The sequence below is a fragment of the Hemitrygon akajei genome, chromosome 6, assembly GCF_048418815.1.
Source record: "Hemitrygon akajei chromosome 6, sHemAka1.3, whole genome shotgun sequence".
NCBI classification, from domain to species: Eukaryota; Metazoa; Chordata; class Chondrichthyes; order Myliobatiformes; family Dasyatidae; genus Hemitrygon; species Hemitrygon akajei.
Genome location: NC_133129.1, coordinates 1,352,543 through 1,362,491, shown reverse-complemented (window position 1 = coordinate 1,362,491; position 9,949 = coordinate 1,352,543). Strand labels below are relative to the sequence as shown.

Sequence of the window (9,949 nt, the reverse complement as noted above, 5' to 3'; positions counted from 1 at the left end):
TGATGACGTAATGGCAGTCGACTGTCACCACCGCGAGGGCGGGAGGTGCCGCCGGCTCTTTCCCTTCACATCTCTCTCAGCCTTAGGACTGGGTGAACACTCGGGACCGTCGCCAGCGATGGCAAAGCTGTCTTTGGTACATTACTGCGCTAATTGTCCGATTTTTCTTCTCGAGTTGAAAGCCCAAAAGTAGGCCTTCCGGTGCTGATGCGGTAGATTAAGGTGGCACCACCCACTTGACCCATCTTTTATTGGTGGCTTGTGTGTTGATTGATGGGAAGTAGCGGGTTGTCATTGGTGCTTCTGGAGGGAGTCAATGGGCAGTCATTGATGGGTTTGTGGTGTTTGATGGGAGTCAGCGGACAGTCATTGGTGGGTTTGGGGCTGTTTGATGGGAGTCAGCGGACAGTCATTGGTGGGTTTTGGGCTGTTTGATGGGAGTCAGCGGACAGTCATTGGTGGGTTTGGGGCTGTTTGATGGGAGTCAGCGGACAGTCATTGGTGGGTTTGGGCTGTTTGATGGGAGTCAGCGGACAGTCATTGGTGGGTTTGGGGCTGTTTGATGGGAGACCGCGGGGATATCAGAATCAGGTTTAATTACCAGCAAACGTGAAATTTGTTGTTTTGTAGCAATCAGTACATTGCAATACATAGTATAAAACTATAAGTTACAATAAGTATACATAAAATATAAAAAATTAAATTGCATGAATAGTGTAAAAAGGAAGGGGAAGTATTGAGGAACTGTTCGTGGGTTTATTGTCCATTTAGAAAAATGATGACGGAGGGGAAGAAAGTGTTCCTGAGTGTGTGTCGTCCAGCTGCTGTACCTCCTCCCTGATAGGGTTAGGTTTCTTTGTCTTTTGAATGTGGTCTGGTATTGTTGGTGTCTGTTGAAGACCCACCATTGACTTTGCGTTTAACATCAGTAAGACCAAGAAACTGATTGAGAACTTCAGGAACAGGAAGTGGAGGGAACACAACCCCCATTGAGGGATCAGAAGTGGAAAGGGTTAGCAGTTTCAAATTCCTGGCTGTCAGCATCTCTGAAGATCTATCCAGGGGCCCAGCATGTTGATACAATTACAAAGAAGGCACAACAGAAAGTGTATCACCAAGACACTCATAAATTTCTGCAGATGTACCATGGGGAACATTTTAACTGGCTGCATCACTGTCAGGTGTGAGGAGGCATAGCAAACACCGGAGGGCATATGTACAAAATTAAGGGAAGGAAGTTTAGGGGAGACATGAAGGGTAAGTTTTTTACACAGAGGGTTGTGAGTGCCTGGAATGACTTACCAGGGATGGTAGTGGAGGCTAAAACATTAGGGGTATCTAAGAGCGTCTTGGACAGGCATATGGATGAAAGAAAAATGGAGGGTTATGGGGTAGTGTGGGTTTAGTACTTTTTTTTAAGGATTATATGGGTCGGCACAATATGGAGGGCAGAATGGCCTGTACTGTGCTGTAGTGTTCTATGGTTCTATGAACGGGAAAAGCAGAGAGAGTTGCAAACTCAACCAACCCTATCGTAGGCACTCGCCTCCCCAGCTTCAAGGACATCTTCAAAAGGCAATGCCTCAAAAAGACAGCATACATCATTAAGGACGCCCAGCACCCTGGACATGCCCTCTACAAAAGGGCTGTTTGTTGGGAGATAACAGACAGTCATTGATAGGATTAGACTATTTCATGGGAGACAGCGGGCTGTCATTGGTGGGATGGGGACCATTGGAGGGTTTAGACTGATGGGAGATAGCGGGCTGTCATTGGTGGGATGGGGACCATTGGAGGGTTTAGACTGATGGGAGATAGCGGGCTGTCATTGGTGGGATGGGGACCATTGGAGGGTTTAGACTGATGGGAGATAGCGGGCTGTCATTGGTGGGATGGGGACCATTGGAGGGTTTAGACTGATGGGAGATAGCGGGCTGTCATTGGTGGGATGGGGACCATTGGAGGGTTTAGACTGATGGGAAATAGTGGGCTGTCATTGGTGGGATGGGGACCATTGATGGGTTTAGACTATTTGATGGGAGACAGCGGGCTGTTATTGGTGATTTGGACTGTTTAGAAACAACGGGCCGCCATTGGAGGGTTTAGACTCTTTGATTGGAGACAGTGGACTGTCATTGGTGGATTTGGACTCTTTAGAGACAATGGAGCTGTCATTATGGGTTTAGACAGTTTGATGGGAGACAATGGACTTATTGGTAGGTTTAGACTGATTGCAGACAACAGGCTGTTATTGGTGGGTTTGGACTGTTTGATGGGAGAGAATGGGCTGTCATTGGTGGGTTTAGACTGTCTATTGAGAGACACCGGGCTGCCATTGGTGGGTTTGGATTGTTTGATGAGAGACTGTAAATGGTGCAAGGTCTTTTCCTATTGGATGTTGATTGTTGGGAAGGTCTGATCATCATTGGTGGCTTGGGGCACAATTCATAATTTGCTTTTTTAAACAGGAGATTCTGGAAATCCAGGGTAGCACACACAAAGTCCTGGTGGAACTCAGCAGGTCAGCTGTAAACAGTCATCGTTTTGGATTAAGACCCTTCATCAGGATCTTGGCCCGAAACGTCGACTACTTATCCCTCTCCATGGACCTGTTGAGTTTCTCCAGGACTTTGTGTGTATGTTACTCTGGAAAGCTGGTTTATTATTGATGTTTGTACTGAGGTACAGTGATAAAACTTTGTTTTACATACCATCCTTACAGATCATCTCACCACGTCAGTGCATTGAGGTGGAACAAGGTAAAGCAATTACAGAACAAAGTGTTACAGATACAGAGAATGTGCAGTGCAGGCAGAAGATACGGTGCAAGGCTGTAATGAGGTAGATTGTGAGGTCAAGAGTCCATCTTATCATACTGGAGAACAACTCACTGTAGGCTCAGTAGCCACTTTATTGGGTACCTCCTGAACTAACAAAATGGCCACTGAGTATATGTTCATGGTCTTCTGTTGCTGTAGCCCAACCGCTTCAAGGTTGGTGTGTTGTGTGTTCAGAGATGCTCTTCTGCACAGCACTGTTGTAACACATATTTATTTGAGTTACTGTTAACTTCCTGTCAGCTTGAACCAGTCCAGTAATTCTCCTCTGACTTCTCATTAACAAGGCATTTTCACACTCGGAACTGCCACTTGCTCAATGTTTTTATCTTGTAATTTTTTAAAAATAGAATTTTTAAAATTGAACTTTCAAATGGTTACAGAAGGAAAAAAAATTATCAATCCTTCCCCCCTCCCCTTAATCCCTCCCCCCTAACATATCCCTGTAGAAAGAGAAAAAAAAAGAGAAAAAAAAGAAAGAAAGGAAGAGTGCCTGGATATCGGAAGATCCCCCACATGCTCCATGGAGTTCATAATAGCTTTAGTATATATATTTATTTCTTTCCCCAAATAACCAATAATTTTATCTTCGGAGCGCCTATATATTTAATCCTATCTTTTGTAAATAAGGGCGCCAAATTTTCAGAAATGTTTCGTATTTATCTCTTAAATTATAAGTAATTTTTTTCAAATGGAATGCAGCTAAAAGCTATATCTATTTTCATTTTTGTAATGTATGTTAAAATTCTTTTTCTTTTCACCGGTCCATTAAGCCCATTAACATTAAAACTTTAAAAATTCAGTAAATTAGTCATTATTTTTAACAGGGTTACTCCAGTCTATAGTAATACCTAACTTTTCAACTTTCTTAGTACCTTGGGGAACCTTTTTAAAATTCTCTGTGTTGCTATGTGTCTCCCCCCCGATTGTCCAGGCAAAGAAAGAAAGATTAAAGAAAAATAGATTATAAAGAAAAAAAATAACAAAATACCCCCCTACTAATGTTGTGAATAAAGAAAAAACACATTACCCCCCTCCGTTGTGCGGGTCATGGCAATCGCCATGATTACACACGTGAATCCCATAGCAATCGATCCGAAATTCCCCCAGCTCCGCTGTAACATAAAAAAGTATGTATAAGAGAAGAAAAAATAATATCACTATTCTCAATTAATATTTCTCAAATTTTTACCTTTCTCCCCCTGTATCATATAATTAAGAATATATTTAAATATTCTTCTGTCCTTAAACAACTCCATTCACTGTCCCTGTCTTCATCTTTAATCCGTTTCACTTTTAAATCTTTGGCTGTGGTTAGTGAATATTTGTGAGTTCTTGTGCAAATTCTTCCGCATCCCAATAATCAGTAAAAGATCTTTTTCCGTCATCCAAAAAAATTATCAGGGTTGCCGGGTGGCGCAATATAAATTTATAACCCTTTTCCCATAAAACTTTTTTCGCTGGGTTAAATTCCTTCTTTCTCTTCAAAAGGTCATAACTTATATCAGGATAGAAAAGAACTGTTTTCCCTTCTATCATCAATGGCCCGTTTCTCTTTCTGGCACGTTGGGCAGCCGCCTTCAGGATCTTTACTTTATCTTGATATCTTAAGCATTTTATCAAGATTGATCATGGGTTTTGATCAACTTGAGGTCTTGATCTTAAGGCTCTGTGAGCCCTTTCAATTTCAATTAACTGGGTTCCTTCTTCCATTTCCAAAATTTCCAGAATCCATTTTTGAAAAAAATTTATTGGATCCTCTCCCTCTATACCTTCTTTAAGTCCAACAATCTTAATATTATTTTGTCTGTTAAAATTTTCAAGTACATCCACTTTTTCCAACAACCGTTTTCTTTCTGATGTCCAGGCAGAAATATTATCTTCCATTTTATCACTCTATCAATGGTGTCTCCCGTTATTTCTTCCAAGTTTTTAATTTTCTTGTCCATTTTGTCCTGTCTTTTCATCATTTTATCAAACATAATCTTCATATTTTTAATATCTTTTTATTACTTTTAATGCTTTTAATTCATGCATTATTTGCACCAAAGATTTTTTGATGTCTCCAATATCACCTCTTCCTGTTGCTCTTCTTTGTTTGTCTCTTCATCTTCGTCTGATTTATCCAGAGAATCTGATTCTATCTCATATTCACTTTCACTTTCAGTTCCGATCATAGCTGGGATTTGTAGTTTGGGTTGCTCGTGTTTGCGCATGCCCCTTCCTTCACGCATGCGCAATTCCTGTTGCTCTTTTTTTTAGAAACGGTTGATGTTGCCGCAGTTTCCTGTTCTGTATCGCCGGAGGTAAAATGCACTTGAGCCCGAGGCTCTTTCATGGCTGCTGGTCTTGATTCTTTTCCAAATTGTGTTGTCTTCAAAGTAGTAGTTTTCTTCTGCTTCTGTTTAGGAGACATATCTTAAGACAATCCTGAGTAGTTTATAAATAATTTAAAAAAAGTATTTACTAACTTTTCTTCACTTAAACATTATTTTACTGTTTTTTTACGGGAGAGCTGGATTTCCACGTCTCGATCCTACGTCATCACGTGACGTCCCCTTTTTGTTCATTTTTTGTAAACTCTAGAGACAGTTGAGTGGGAAAAATCCCAGGAGGTCAGCAGTTTCTGAGAAACTACCAGTCTGGCAAAAATTGCCATTACATGGTCAAAGACACTTAGATCATGTTTCTTCCACATTCTGATGTTTGGTCTGAACAACAACTGAATCTGAAAAAAGCTTGAAGGTTGCCAGTGGCTGACTGCCAGGAGGCAAAGTGTGGGAATAAAGGAGGCCTTTTCTGATTGGCTGTGAGTGACCAGAGAAGTTCAGCAGGGGTCAGTGTTGGCCCTGCTTCTTTTCTCGTTCCACGTTAATGATCTGGATGAGGGAATTGATGGCGCTGCAGCCAAGTTTGTGGACGATAGGAAGCTAAGTGGAGACAATGGTGATGTTGAGACAATTATCGTGCAGGATTCCCCAAAGGTTAACTTGAAGGATGAGTTGGTGGTAAGGAAGGCAGATGTAACATTAACATTCATTTCGAGAGGACTAGAATATACAAGACGTAATGCTGAGGCTTTATAATCCATTGGTCAGACCGAAATTGGATTATTCTGAACAGTTTTGGACCCTTACCTGAGAAGACATATGCTGGCATTGGAGAGGGTTCAGAAGAGGTTCACGAAAATTATTCCAGAAATGAAGGGGTTAATATATGAGAAGCATAACCGCAGGAGAAAGCAGAGGTACTTAATGAATACTTTGCTTCAGTATTCACTACAAAGAATGATCTTGACGACTGTAGGGATGACTTACAGCGGACTGAAAAGCTTAAGCATATAGATATTAAGAAAGAGGATGTGCTGGAGCTTTTGTAAAGTATCAAGTTGGATAAGTCGCCGGGACCGGATGAGATGTACCCCAGGCTACTGTGGGAGGTGAGGGAGGAGATTGCTGAGCCTCTGGCGATGATCTTTGCATCATCAATGGGGACGGGAGAGGTTCCGGAGGATTGGAGGGTTGCGGATATTGTTCCATTATTCAAGAAAGGGAGTAGAGATAGCCCAGGAAATTATAGACCAGTGAGCCTTACTTCAGTGGTTGGATGGAGAAGATCCTGAGAGGCAGGATGTATGAACATTTGGAGAGGCATAACATGATTAGGAATAGTCAGCATGACTTTGTCAAAGGCAGGTCATGCCTTACAAGCCTGATTGAAATTTTTGAGGATGTGACTAAGCACATTGATGATGATAGAGCCGTGGATGTAGTGTATATGGATTTCAGCAAGGCATTTGACAAGGTACCCCATGCAAGACTTATTGAGAAAGTAAGGAGACATTGGATCCAAATGAAATTGCTTTGTGGATCGAGAATTGGCTTGCCCACAGAAGGCAAAGAGTGGTTGTAGACAGGTCATATTTTGCATGGAGGCCGGTAACCAGTGGTGTGCCTCAGGAATCTGTTCTGGGACCCTTACTCTTTGTGATTTTTATAAATGGATGAGGAAGTGGAGGGATGGGCTAGTAAATTTGCTGATGATACAAGGTTGGGGGTGTTGTGGATAGTGAGGAGGGCTGTCAGAGGTTACAGTGGGACATTGATAGAATGCAGAACTGGGTTGAGAAGTGGCAGATGGATAAGTGTGAGGTGGTTCATTTTGGTAGGTCAGATATGATGGCAGAATATAGTATTAATGGTAAGACTGTTGGCTGTGTGGAGGATCAGAGGGATCTTGGGGTCCAAGTCCATAGGACACTCAAAGCAGCTGCGCAGGTTGACTCTGAGGTTAAGAAGGCGTACAGTGTATTGGCCTTCATCAATCATGGAATTGAATTTAGGAGCTAAGAGGTAATATTCCAGCTATATAGGACCCTGGTCAGACCCCACTTGGAGTACTGTGCTCAGTTCTGGTCACCTCACTACAGGAAGGATGTGGAAGCCATAGAAAGGGTGCAGCGGAGATTTACAAGGATATTGCCTGGATTGGAGAGCATGCCTTATGAGAATAGGTGAAGTCAAGTCAAGTCACTTTTATTGTCATTTCGACCATAAGTACTCAGTAAAACTGAGACAACATTTTTCAGGACTGTGGTGTCACATGACACAGTACAAAAACTAGACTGAACTACGTAAAAAAACAACACAGAGAAAGCTACACTAGACTACAGACCTACACAGGACTGCGTAAAGTGCACAAAAACAGTGCAGGCATTACAATAAATAATAAACAGGACAACAGGGCAAGGTGTCAGTCCAGGCTCTGGGTATTGAGGAGTCTGATAGCTTGGGGGAAGAAACTGTTACATAGTCTGGTCGTGAGAGCCTGAATGCTTCGGAGCCTTTTCGCAGATGGCAGGAGGGAGAAGAGTTTGTATGAGGGGTGCATGGGGTCCTTCATAATGTTGTTTCCTTTGCGGATGCAGCATGTAGTGTAAATGTCCATGATGGTGGGAAGAGAGACCCTAATGATATTCTCAGCTGACCTCACTATCTGCTGCAGGGTCTTGCGATCTGAGATGGTGCAATTTCCGAACCAGGCAGTGATGCAGCTGCTCAGGATGCTCTCAATACAACCCCTGTAGAATGTGATGAGGATGGGGGGTGGGAGATGGACTTTCCTCAGTCTTCACAGAAGGTAGAGACGCTGCTGGGCTTTCTTTGCGATGGAGCTGGTGTTGAGGGACCAGGTAAGATTCTCTGCCAGGCGAACACCAAAAAATTTGGTGCTCTTAACGATCTCTACTGAGGAGCCGTCGATGTTCAGCGGGGAGTGGTCGTTCCGTGCCCTCCTGAAGTCAACAGCCATCTCTTTTGTTTTGTTCACGTTAAGAGACAGGTTGTTGACTCTGCACCAGTCCGTTAGCCGCTGCACCTCCTCTCTGTAAGCTGACTCGTCGTTCTTGCTGATGAGACCACCACGGTCGTGTCATTGGCGAACTTGATGATGTGGCTTGAGTTGTGTGTTGCAGCACAGTCGTGGGTCAGCAGAGTGAACAGCAGTGGACTGAGCACGCAGCCCTGGGGAGCCCCCGTGCTCAGTGTGATGGTGTTGGAGATGCTGCTCCTGATCCGGACTGACTGAGGTCTCCCAGTCAGGAAGTCTAGGATCCAGTTGCAGAGGGAGTTGTTCAGGCCCAGTAGGCTCAGCTTTCCAACTAGTTTCTGAGGAATGATTGTGTTGAATGCTGAACTGAAGTCTATGAACAGCATCCGAATGTATGTGTCTTTTTTGTCCAGGTGGGTTAGGGCCAGGTGGAGGGTGGTGGCAATGCCGTCATCTAATGAGCGGTTGGGACGGTCCGCAAATTGCAGGGGGTCCAGTGAGGGGGGCAGCAGGGTCTTGATATACCTCATGATGAGCCTCTCGAAACATTTCATGATGATGGATGTAAGTGCAACGGGACGGTAGTCATTTAGGCAGGACACTGAAGACTTCTTCGGTATGGGGACGATGGTGGTGGCCTTGAAGCACGTTGGAACGGCAGCGCTGCTCAGGGAGATGTTGAAGATGTCAGTGAGAACATCTGCTAGCTGGTTTGCACATCCTCTGAGCACTCTGGTCCAACAGCCTTCCATGGGTTGACCCTGCACAGGGTTCTTCTCACATCGGCCACGGTGAGACACAGCACCTGGTCATTTGTAGGAGGGGTGGACTTCCTCGCCGCCACGTCATTTTCCGCCTTAAACCAGGTGTAGAAGTTATTCAGCGCATCTGGGAGTGAGGCATCACCTGCACAGTCAGGTGATGTAGTCCTGTAATTGGTGATGTCCTGGATGCCCTTCTACATGTGCCACGTGTCGCCGCTGTCCTGGAAGTGGCTGTGGATTAGCTGGGCATGTGCACGCTTTTCCCCTCTGATGGCTCGGGACAGTTTGGCCCTTGCTGTTGTTAGAGCTGCCTTGTCACCTGCTCTGAAGGCGGAGTCGCGGGTCCTCAGCAGCACACAGGGTTGAGTGAACTCAGCCTTTTCTCCTTGGAGCAATGGAGGATGAGAGTTGACCTGATAGAGGTGTACAAGATGATGAGAGGCATTGATCATGTGGATAGTCAGAGGCTTTTCCCCAGGGCTGAAATGGCTAGCACGAGAGGGCACAGTTTTATGGTGCTTGGAAGCAGGTACAGAAGAGATGTCAGGGGTAAGTTTTTTATGCAGAGAGTGGTGAGTACGTGGAATAGGCTGCCGGCGGTGGTGGTGGAGGTGGATATGACAGGGTCTTTTAAGAGACTCCTGAATAGGCACATGGAGCTTAGAAAAATAGAGGGCTATGGATAAGCCAAGTAATTTCTCAGGTAAGGACATGTTTGGCACAGCTTTGTGGGCTGAAGGGCCTGTATTGTGCTGTAGGTTTTCTATGTTTCTATTTAATGACTCTGTAGCTTAGAAGAATGAAAAGCTTAGATGTGGAGAGGATGTTTCCAAAGTAGAAGAGTCTAGGACTAGAGGGCACAATTTCAGAGTTGAGAAATGTTCATTTTAAACAGAGATGAGGAGGAATTTATTTAGCCAGACGGTGGTGAATCTGTGGAACTCATTGCCACAGACTGCTGTAGAGGCCAAATCATTGAGTATGTTTAAAGTGCAGGTTGATAGATTCTTGATTAATAAG

At 44.1% G+C, this 9,949-nt stretch overlaps 1 protein-coding gene across 7 annotated transcripts in view; it reads left to right on the top strand.

The window, feature by feature from the left end:
* LOC140728806 (zinc finger protein 131-like) overlaps window positions 1–9,949 on the top strand; it is a 116,457-nt gene that overhangs the window by 188 nt on the left and 106,320 nt on the right. The window contains exon 1 of one of the 7 annotated variants that reach the window (XM_073047769.1): window positions 12–136. The exons of the other annotated variants lie outside the window; for them this stretch is intronic. The gene's annotated coding sequence lies outside the window, so the exon portion shown is untranslated. Of the gene's footprint in view, window positions 1–11; window positions 137–9,949 lie in introns of those variants that run through there. 7 annotated transcript variants of the gene reach the window in all.